Source organism: Euprymna scolopes, chromosome 13 (assembly GCF_053919585.1).
Source record: "Euprymna scolopes isolate OS-2025 chromosome 13, ASM5391958v1, whole genome shotgun sequence".
NCBI classification, from domain to species: Eukaryota; Metazoa; Mollusca; class Cephalopoda; order Sepiida; family Sepiolidae; genus Euprymna; species Euprymna scolopes.
The window spans coordinates 82,503,644-82,515,698 of record NC_136494.1 but is presented as its reverse complement, the minus strand read 5'-3'; the positions used below and the strand labels follow the sequence as shown (position 1 = coordinate 82,515,698).

The 12,055-nt window shown below is 33.8% G+C and overlaps 1 pseudogene; it reads right to left on the bottom strand.

Annotated features, from left to right (window-relative positions):
- Positions 1–9,613: 9,613 nt before the first annotated feature.
- LOC145292597 (U2 spliceosomal RNA) lies at positions 9,614–9,839 on the bottom strand (annotated as a pseudogene).
- Positions 9,840–12,055: the final 2,216 nt, after the last annotated feature.

Below are 12,055 nucleotides of genomic sequence, written 5' to 3'. Positions count from 1 at the left end.
GCGTTAGTGGATCAGTGAACACTTATTTTAGTCTAACATTTTTTTTTTACACTTAGTATTGTCAGGGTTATTCGGCTATAAGGGCTCTAGTGATTATCCAGGAATATTCAACATCAGAATCCGTCTTAGTCTGGCCGTCTCTTCCCTAAGCAAATTCAACCTAGACAGCGAGGATAACAATGTCGATTCGGTGCATAGATAATATTTATATCTGAATTCTGCAAAATGCAATATTTCTGTCGGCTATTTGCCTATTGCCCGGCTCCTGACCATTGGTTATCCACTGCAAGCACTCAATATCATTGCGAGTGCAAAGGACATGTGTACGTTTGTCGATAACTCCTCTAAAGCTGCACATCATTCAATAGGGAACAAAATCACGCTGGTTCTCCTTTTTGATCAGGAAATCATTTCTCAATCTAACAACAGGTACTTTCTGTCCCCAATATATAATTCGAGTACAGTCTATTATTGAGTAGCTCTCAAACAGTAACCAGCAAATCTGCTTCTCCTCTCCCTCTGTCTCTCTCTCCCTTCCTCTCTCCGCCTCTTTCTCTCCGAGAAAGTTTTTTTTTTGTAGCCTGCTGTTCGAGATATCCGCCTCCTGGCAGCAAACATTGTAAGATTATTGTTTTTTCCTTTCCCTTTGCAAAAATCAATCACGTTCTGCAAAATCAAAAACGAAACAATAATTTCCTTCAACAGAACAGTCGAAACAAACCAAACTAAACAAACACTATGAATAAATATTCGAAAATATAAAAAAAAGTTTGAAGCATAAAATCTTTTATCACAATGATTGGATTTTGCATTAAATAACTCAAAAGAGTTGATATACCGTAAAATAAAATAAAAACAAAAAATTATTTTTCACTTAGGTTTACTTCCAAATTTCTTTCATTATATTCGATTCAGCCCAGGTTTCGCTAATTTGCATGTTTAGTTCACTGTCTGTGATATTTTCCATAAGTAAGTTTGCTGCCAATATGAGAAAACTAATCAGTATTTTTGGGTAAAGACATTTCCATGTTGATTCAAAAGAATTTTCCACACACAAAATTGTTAAATTTAATGGTTTTAAAAATAATAGTTCAATATAGTGTAATGATTTTATCTTTTTCTTTTCTCACAGTTGAATCAAGAATTCATGAACAAAACTTAAGGTTCATAAAACAATTTTTAAATAATTTATTGACACAATCAAATGTCATCAATTACTTAAAACAAATTTCCTTTGTTGAAAATAAACATGATTTTCAAATCATTTATTTACACAAGCAAATATCATCAATTGTTGTTTTGAATGTTTTTCCTTTGTTTAAAATAAACATGGCCTTTAAATCGTTTATTTATGCAATCAAATGTCATCAATTTGTTTTTAATTTTTTCCTTTGTTGAAAATAAACTTGCCTTTCAAATCATTTATTCCCACTATCAAATGTCATCCATTATTAAAAAAATTCCTTTGTAGAAAATAATGTGAATGTTATCATTTTTCTATGGCTGTAAATGTTGATATTTAATTTTTAATGTCTTTCTTTGGTTTCTTTGAATGTACAGTTGCTGAATCTTGTCTGAGATGTTGCCGTGTAAATAGTAGCAGCTCGTGTGAAAAATACAGTTCGAAGTTACTACTTTCGAATGGTCGACCATGCCTTCAAGGATACTGTCAAAATGTAAGATGAATTTTTTTTTATATGCATAAGTATTAAATTAAAAGGTATATAATTTTCTTATTTAATAACAATTTCTAGAATAATTTTTCCAGATCATATTTCGAGAATATCAAATACTTTCACCACCCTGGTTATCTCAAACAGTAAGTCAATTTTACTGATCTGTATTTGTGATTGATCTGGAAAAAATGGATATATAAAGATATAAAAAAAACTCTACACAACCCTGTTTTGTTTGTCTATTTTTGTCCATACGTCACATCATACCTCATTGTCCATACGTCATATCCTAGTTCCCTACATTGCTACAACCTTCTTATACTCCTCCACAGTAATTTACCAGCAATGCTTCAAATAACGTACATTTCCCTCTTATGATATATATCAACTAGCGAAGGGGGGGGGGATTTGCCCGGGCGTAAAATACGCTTAAATATGATATTTTAATTTCTCCAAATTTCGTATATATTATTATAGAGCTGCGATTTTAAAAGTAAATAAAAAGTATTTGGGTGCCATCAGCAAGAACTAAAACCGAAACTGTAGCATTCAAAGCAGGTGACGTTACCACTGTACCAACGTGACATATATATGAACTTATTAAAAATAAACTAAGATGTATGTACAAAATGTATAGCGAATTTTTCAACTTGGACCCATTTTTGACCCCTCACAAACAATTTTAACCGGCTAAAAATCCATAAAATAACGGCCCATTAATAATCCAACCATTTGAAACCCCCCTAGCGTCGCCCTGCGACTTTTAGTTTCAAGGAGATAGAGTTTGAAAATATGAAGACAGGCAGCCTTTTATATATTAGATTATTCATTTCGGTAGTGTTGTGGTGCCCATCTTACAGATAAACATTAACTCTTACCATAAAGACAGGAAAAATATACCTTTCGACATTATGCACAAGTTATACACACTTGACTGTTGGACTGACGTGTAACCGCTTTTTTATTTACTGTATTAGACTTTCTTTTACGTTTTCAATGAATGTCGACTTGCGTGTTTCTTTTTTACTTTTACCAGTCCACAACACATAGTGTACTTAAAATTACATGCGTTTAATTTAAATTCATTAAATTGGTCCCTGACGAAGCATGAAATCTGTGAAGCATTTTGAAATTTTAATTTAAGAGTGTGATAAAAACGCGAAGCATTGGCTACATTACCCCACGGATGCATTTGTATGTTTTTTTCTTTGCTTTCGAAATCGATAAAATGTGATGTATTGTTTTTAAGGGAATGAAAATGCCCGATATAAAAGAAAAGCTGCAGTTATTGCTGCGAATGATGCACGTTTATGCATTTATCATTGAACAAAAGGAATGACGGTATTTTGAGCGGCAAAAATATTTATGCACCAGATAAATTTGGAAATTGATCAGATGTGATATATCACATTTAAGGATGAAGAAACGCTTTGAATAAAAACATGTTTGTTTATTTCATTTAAGCAAAAATTAAGATTTACATGTTTTTTGAACAAAAAGCAATAATCATAAGGTTTATCTGTTGCTTTAAGCATGAAGCCTGAATAATTTGGTGGGGGGTTGGGGGGATAGTTATCCAATTTTCTCAAAAATTATTAAGCTTACTCTACGTTAGACATTCTCACCAAAATACTGTATTCACGATGTAGTTTGATCATAGATGAATAATCCCCAGTTTATTTGAAAAGAATTTTATTAAACAAAAAATTCACTGTAGGTAGTGGGACAATATTTACGGATTTTTTCTTAACAAAATCAAACATTGGCCTTTAAATGACATACATTCAGTATATTTTATGGACGCCACAGATGTATTGTTTGATTTGCCTGGGATAAAAATTACTACCAGTACAGTAGCAGAAACTCGCCATGAAGCAAGTGGACAACAGAAGATATTGTGTTTTGAAAGAAACAGCTCACCTTGTAGACTTGTATATAATAATGTTTTTCAGCTGTTTTCCCCTGTAAAGTAATCCATTTCGGCTTCGAGTTAATGCCAGTTATCAGGAAAGAAAATGGGTTCGTCTTAGTTTATTTTCTCGTAGACTTGTATATAGTGGTGTTTATCGTTTTTTTCTTTTCTTGGGGTATTTCATTTCATTTCTTACTTTATTCACTTGTAGACTTGTATATAATCGTGACATTTTTTGGGGGGGTGGGGGGTATTTCATATCGTTTTCCAGATAATATCAAATCGCCAGGAGAGAATACGAACCAGTTTGGGGCCTTCCCCTTTATGGCTTGTTTGCGTATCGACCCTCCTCACTGATGTCAGGCCCGATTATCTGAATTGCATTTGAATGAACTGATCAATACAATAAAAATGACGTTTGTAGAAGTTCATGTTATGAGCAACGACTTTGCGCTTGTTGTTGAAATATTCAGAGACTACATCTAACATATTCATTAAGTTAAGACGAACTCATATGGAAAAGAAATAATAATAATAATTATTATAATAATAATAAAAAAAATTAATATGTTACATAAATAAATGAAATAAAACAAATAATATATATATATATATATATATATATGAAATTTAAAAATTAAGAAAAATACATAAATAAATTAATGAAATCATTGAATAAATAAATCTACTCACAGAGATAACTACACTGTAGAGACTTGCTACCATGTCATACGGTATTCCTTTTTTCCTTGAGCAACATTGTGTATTGTCCAGTTATCTTTTTCGGCCTTTAATTCCAAGCTGGCTTAAAAGGTAATATAGGGAGCATGCAAGGAAATCTCTTGCTCTAATCTCAACAGCTCGAAGGATTGCAATATAACCTTCATGGAAACTATCTTTTTAGATCTTCATATTTCCCTATCTTATGTTAATGTTGATTTCCTGCCCTGCTCTCATAAGGTATTGTAAATTCAATCAAGATTAGTCTTTTCCTTGTTACGACTTGTTCACGTATCGGCTCCTCTCACTGATGCAATGCCCGATTATCTGAATTGCATTTGAATAAACTGCTCAGTACAATAAAAATGACGTTTAATAATTTGGCGTTTCCTGTTATAAGCAACGGTTTTGCACATGACATTTAAATGTTCAGAGGATGCATCTAGCATGTTCATTTAGTTAAGACGCGCTCATATCGAAAAGAATAGAAAAAATAAAATTAATAATAAAATAAAATAAATAAAAAATAGAAATAAATTTAAAATTAAAAAAATAACGATTATATATTAATAAAATCATTAAATGAATTAACAAATCTACTCACAGAGATAACTACACTGTAGAAACTTGCTACTATATCATGCTGTATTCCTTTTAGCCCAGAGCCACATTGTTCAGTTATCTCTATGAGACGTTTACTGGCTGCGATATTTTTTCAGCCTTTAATCCCAAGCTGGCTTAAAAGTTGATATAGGGATCCTGCAAGGAAACCTCTTGCTCCAATCTCAACAGCTCGAAGCATTGTAACACAACTTTCGCGGGTCAGCTCTCTTTTTAGGTCTTCATATTTCTCAATCTTGTATTGGTGTTGTTTTTATACCCGGCTCTCATAAGGTACTGTCAATTCAATCAAGACGAGTCTTTTCCTTGTTATGACTTGTTTATGTATCAGCCTCTTCACTGATGCAAGGCCCGATTATCTGAATTGCATTTGAATGGACTGCTCAATACAACAATAATAACGTTTAATAATTCATTGTTTTCTCTTACGAGCAACGGCTTTACGCGTGATGTTTAAATGTTCCAAGGTTGTGCCTAATATATTCATTATTCAATATTTCATATCGTCTTCCAGATAATATTGGGTCGTCAAGAGAGAATATGCACCGTTTCAGGGCTTTCCCTTTATGGTTTGTTTTGTATCGATCCCCTTCACTGATGCGAGGCCCAATTATCTAAATTGCATTTGAATGAACTGCTCGCTACAATAAAAATGACGTTCGTAGCGGTTCATGTTATGAGCAACGACTTTGCACGTGTTGTTTAAATATTCAGAGACTGCATCTAACATATTCGTTAAGTTAAGACGCGCTCATATCGAAAAGAAATAATAATAAAATTTAATATATGTATAAATAAATAAGACGCTAAGACGTGCTCATTTAAAAACAATTGAAAAAAGGACAGAAAAATGATAAAATAAAATAAATTAATTAATAAAATAAAATAAAACTTTAAATTAAAAAAAATGTATAAATAAATAAAATCATTAAACAAATGAATAAATAAATCTACTCAGACAAAACTACACTTGCTACCATATCATGCGGTATACCCTTTTGTCCAAAGCCACACTGCATATTATTCAATTATCTCTATGAGGCATTACTGGCTCCTATTGTTTTTTGGCTCTTAATTCAAGCTGGCTAAAAAGTTGATATAAGGAGTCTGCAAAGAAACCTCTTGCTCCAATCTCACCAGCTCGAAGGATTGTAACGTAACCTTCACGGGTCAGCTCTTTTTTGATATCTTCATATTTTTCTTTCTTGTACTGATGTTGTTTTCCTTCCCGGCTCTCATAAGGTACTGTCAATTCAACCAAGATAAGTCTTTTTCTTGTTCTTGACGAGAGAACAATGTCTGGCCGTTACCCTTTTCTCTTATAATATTTGGATAATTAATTGCCAGCCAGGGAAATCTGCACTGACTATCCAATCATCATCGATTCCAAGAATAGTGTTGCTATGTACTATATATTAGGTATAATATTCAATTAAGAATTGGCTCTATAACCATCAATATGAAATCTGTATGAATTATAATATCTTTAAGCATATATAATGGCCGGGAAAAACAGCCCCCCGCCCTCGCTACTTTAGATATAAACTCGTTTAGGTCTATTAACACATCCGTGCAAAGTCAAGAATTAAAAAATATATTTCTTGAAGACAATCTGCATAGGTCAATTCCTGATAAGCTGAAGACAGACACTATTTTTGTATTTTGTATCTATCTTATCTGTCAATTTGCAGTTTATTTCCAACTGAACACTCACGACTTATATGGGTTTTCGGGTCTGCTGAAAACAAACATCACATTTAAAACTAGTCCCGATAAATAGTTTTCCAGATATTAAAACAGTTTTTTTTCTTTAATGTAATATGTTATGGCCATGTTTTTTTAACATAAGCAATGCAAATACACGTAAAGTTTTTGTTTTTTTCAACATAATTAAAACAAAACGGCGACCAATGAAAACCATTTAGTAATACACTGAAAAAGAAAAAACGATGTCTTTGTAACAGAGTGTGGATGCACATATGCAAATGCATGTGAAATGATGTCACTAGTAAAGAAAAAAAACTACAAAAAAAAGAAAGAGCATGTTAGAGATGTGGATCATGTTCGAGAGGTGAGTGACGTCACTGTCATAATGAGAGGTCATGTGTGGCGGGAAAATGAGGAAATAAATGTCGTTGTTACAACGGGAAAAAGCAAGTTAAAGTTCTTTCCTATTCTTTGTCTACTTTGTGACTGAGACTACAACATGTTGGGTAACGTTACATCTTAATATCATGAAAACTATTTGTTAGTGCCAGTTTTAAATGTGATATTCGTTTTCAGCAGACTCGGAAACCTATTAAAAGCATAAATTCAAAGGTGAGCATTCAGTTGAAAAATAACTGCAAGTTGACCATTTCATCATTATACTAAAACTGGCTTAATCAACGTTTGTTTCCCTAAAGCATTTTTCCTGCATATTTTAATCACACAGAATACATGCTAAAATATTCTATATGTTCAAGATTGAGTTATATTTGAACAAAAACAATCCGAATAGTCCATTGTGAAATAAGGGAATATAACCACCGCCAGACATACTATTTAATCTGTAGTTAAAGAGTGAGCAGAAAAGAGGCTAATTTGGAATTTTGTTTTCATTTTTTATATTTAACTGTCTTTACAAACTCACTTTTCCTGATTCAAACAATTTAACCCGAGCTAAATGGGTTACCAAACGAGTCATATGTTTTTCTATTGGATTGTTAATACTCAAGTGCATGAGCGAGTTTATTGATGGAGAAAGAAAATCGTGAAATGATTTCGAATTTTTTTATTTCAATTATTCGGTTGTCGATTTTTAATATTAAAACTGGGTTATTTAGGTTTTACTAATATTTTTGGTTCCCCGACAAAAGGAGGGTGGACCTGTAAATTCACCGTTGTCCATTCATTCGTCCGCACTTTTCTCAATAACTACACCTTGGACTTTTTTAAATTTGCTACAAACTTTAAACATGATATTTTTAAAAAAGTAACAGAATTAATTTTTCAGGAAAACCCCAGTTGCCCCTCTAGGGGTGCTTTTCGGGTTAAAATGGCTCTGATTGACACTTTTGTGCTTATTAAAAAAAATTGATGCCTTGGATTTTTATAAAACTTTCTGAAAAGTTGTAACTAACTGATTTCTATATAATTTTGTTTGTCTATACTTTGCGATAACTCTTGGGTGTGCCTCTGGGCTCTTTTAGGGTTAATAAAAACACTCCATTTTTGGGATTATTTTACCATATTTGTCCGAAATTTTCTGCGTATGTCTATTTAGCAGTTTTGCATGGTGCTGAACGCAAATTTAAATATGTTTAAGGCTTTGGGGACTTTGGGGTCTAAATGGGGGGGGGTTGCAAATGATGGACTTAGTCATTTCTTTTTTTTGCATGGTGCAGAACTCAAATTTACATATGTTAAGGCTTAAAACTGCACCGTTTGTTCATTTTCACCAGGATATGACATCCCCTCGGGATTTTGGGGGGCTAAATGGGGGGGGGAGTCAAAGGCTGAACTTAGTCACTTTTTTTTGCCTCGTTAACTGTGCACTCACGGGGGAACCACGCATGCTTCACTTGTTTTCCTTTCGATTAGATGTGTGTCTCTATCAAGCAAGTTTTATGTTTTCCTGATAGGTTCTGTTTTCATTACAGTAGAGCTTGTATTAAACATTCATTGTATACAAGTGTGTCAAATCATATTCTAGTATTCCAACACCATCATCAAAGTAATAAAATTTCTGCACCACTAGAATCCAAAACTATTTTTAAATAAACAAGCAAGGTTACATGGTAGAGGAGAAAGGGGGGCATTTTTAAATACCCACTAATTAAATGTAACACAAAACAGGAAGGAAAAATATTATTAAAAATAAGGCAAGACGGCAAAGTAAATCAGTAGCATGCAACAAGTCTCCAAGGATTCTCCTACAACAGTCTTTTATATTTCTCCCACAACGGTCTCCACAACTTCTCTGTTCTGGGGTAACTTACACCCCTATTCCTGTCTTCACATGGACTCTCCCATCGCTGTGAAAGGCAGCCATTTTGGACTCTCTAATCAGAGATTCCATGCCAGCCTAATCACTGACATGACTTTACCGACTCTCATGTTTGATATTGTGAACCCCTAAAATAAGGCCACAACATTCTCGTACAACAGTTTCCAAGGATTCACAGGCCGACAGGCCGCTTGCCCGCGCGCCCTCTGGGGCCCGGGTGACATGATCAAAGTGTAGTATCTGTTCCTACAGATACTGCAAGCTATGACTAGCTAGGACTAGCTATGACTAGCAAAGACCAGATGTGGGGGCAACCCCACATGCTTGACCCTTAACCAGCTCCCATTTCCCTCCTCTCGGGAGCTGGTCCCCATTTTCCCTTCCCCCTCCCTGGACTCCTCACATTAAAAATTGGCCTTGTGCCTAATTTGCTCGGTGGGGGAGCAAATAAATACAACAGTTTCCAAGGATTCTTGTACACCACTGTCTGCATTTTCTCTGCGACTTCCTTTTATGCAGTCGAGCAGCGAGATTTTGCATCACTTTGTGAGACTGCTAGTTATAAAAGCTGTGGACACCGCCATTTTGATTCTTTCTTCCCTTCGACAGCTTGATTCACACATGCATTACATTAAGTAGTTCGTGTGAAGTACACACATCTGGTGACTTCTTCTGTCCACAGTGCTACCTAGATAAAGAAATTGTAATTAAAATACTTATTGTACCTATTTACAACGCCTCCCCACGGGACAGAGTTAGACACCAGGGTCGTTTTTTAACGTAGAGAAAAGGTACAAAAATAAAAAAAAATTGTCTCAGTCGTGAAGGACTGCTCCTCCACCGAAAGAGAACAAGAAATGCAAGTGCAGCATCTGAAGAACAGATACTACACTTTGATTTTGGCCAAAAGGCCAACAGCGACCCGGCTGAGGATGATGTTTGCTGAATTGAATAAATTAATGTAATGATTATTTAACATTGTTGATACTAATTCATTCATTCCAAACCAAATTTCAACTATAAAGTGGATTAAACCACGATAGCACTCAAGGCAACCATAGAACATAACACTTCTACTTTTTAAGATTAATATTATAACGTTTCAGTAAACATGGAATGTCCTTCACTTTGTGAATTTATATAATAAAATATTTCGCCTCAGAAATTCTGAAAACATTTTCATCCTATTGATAACATCTGATTTCGTGATGAAGAAAAGAAGTCAATAATTATTTAAATTAATGGTTTACGAGACATTTTTTTTTTTTTTTTAGATATATTTTCCTGTCTGGTATATTCGTATTAAAGACGTTCAAAGAATTGGGAAAATATTTCTTTCAGAAGCTTTATCACTTTTCTGTCAAAGACCATCCCCGGAGAGAAAAAAGGAACTGAAAAAATTAATGTAAATTTTAAGCAAGCCATGAAGGAGAAAAAATCTAGTCCTTTTAAGAAATGTTCAATCACTATAATTAAAGTTATAGAAAGAAAAGTTAGCTTGAAATTTGAATTTCACTTCTTTGAACTTTTTAATTAAAAAAAGAATCACAACCTGCGTAGATAGCTGGTGTGGATTCTTTGGCGAGATTAAAACTTTAATGTCAAAATTACAACTTACCAATTCCATATATATCCCATATAAATACATTCTTTAAAGAAACTTACAGCGTCTTGGCATAAGGAAATTGAAGACATAAATTATCGTAACATATAAATAACAAAAACAATATTAATTTTGAAAACGATATAATGTAAATGCAAGCAGGATCTGTGGAAATTCCACGATTGTATCCGTCATTTGATAAATATTGTTAGCATGTATTTTATGCATGCCCAGTGCGAATGCAGACCCAACAATTTTAGTGTTCCATCTTTGTTCAAACTGTAAAATATCAATGCTTAGGTTAATTTAGTTCCAGAATATATCCGATCATGGGGGCGGGGGTTATATTCAGCCAGAGGAATTTTTCCTCAACATCAAAGCCAACAGAGTCTAAGCCATTGTTAAGATGGCCTTTTCCCTGATGACTGAGGTATGGCTTGGTCCTGTGCAGTTCTAGGATGTTCACCTTCCCAGACTTCGTTTACTTTGAGAAGAGGTTAATATATTTGTAAATGCCTAAGGCGTCCCAAGCAGAGAATACTGATGGGGCTACCCAGGCATATTTTTTGCATGCTAGAGTACACTTCCACTAGGGCACTGGCTCTTCAAATCCTACTTTTTGACACTTGTGTCACATCATCCTATCATAGGAACGAGATACATCTCAAAATCCTTGTAGTTTGTGACATATTTCCATTTTATATATGTCTGGTGCGAACGAAGACCCTAGGATATTATTTTATCATTGTTGGACAGAACAGATACTATACTTTCATCCTAGCCAAAGGCCAAATAGTTTTTTTTTAGTTCAGGTGGTTACGTATACCATTAAGAGCACCATTAAACAAAAGTTTTTAAAAATATACCATTAAGAGCACCATTAAACAAAATTATACCATTATATAAAATTATACCATTAAGAGCACCATTAAACAAAAGTTTTAAAAAATACATTTTTTGCCCTATATTTTTGGCAATCGAGTGATCTTATCCATTAAAAAGGGGTGGAAGCTGATGACGTACGTGTGAACATAGAATTGACATAGCATATCTCTATCTTTATCTATCTATCTATTATATTCTACTATATAAAAGGGAGTTTGTGTGTGTATGTGAGTTCGTTACTTATAGAATCCACAACAGCTGGATCGACTTTTATGAAATTGCACTCAAATGTACTTTGTGCCTGATATGTTTTGCATCGGAATGTCTTCAATAAGTATCAATAATCGATAATCGAAAAACAATGGATGACAGAAGAAGCAAACGATTTAAACCAAAGTTAACACCTTATTCAGCATAACATTACAAGTACATATAAGAAATTTTATGACCACACAAGCAGAATAACTCGGCATATCAACAGTAGGTTTTTGAAGTGACAGGAGCGTGTTGGAAATTAATGTTTCTGTTTTGAGCACAATTGAATCATGATACTTGACTTTTGCATTTCAAACTTTAATTCAAGCCATTTTATATAACATTTTTGATAAAATCAACAGTAGGTTCTCAATAATACAATGTAGACTACAATG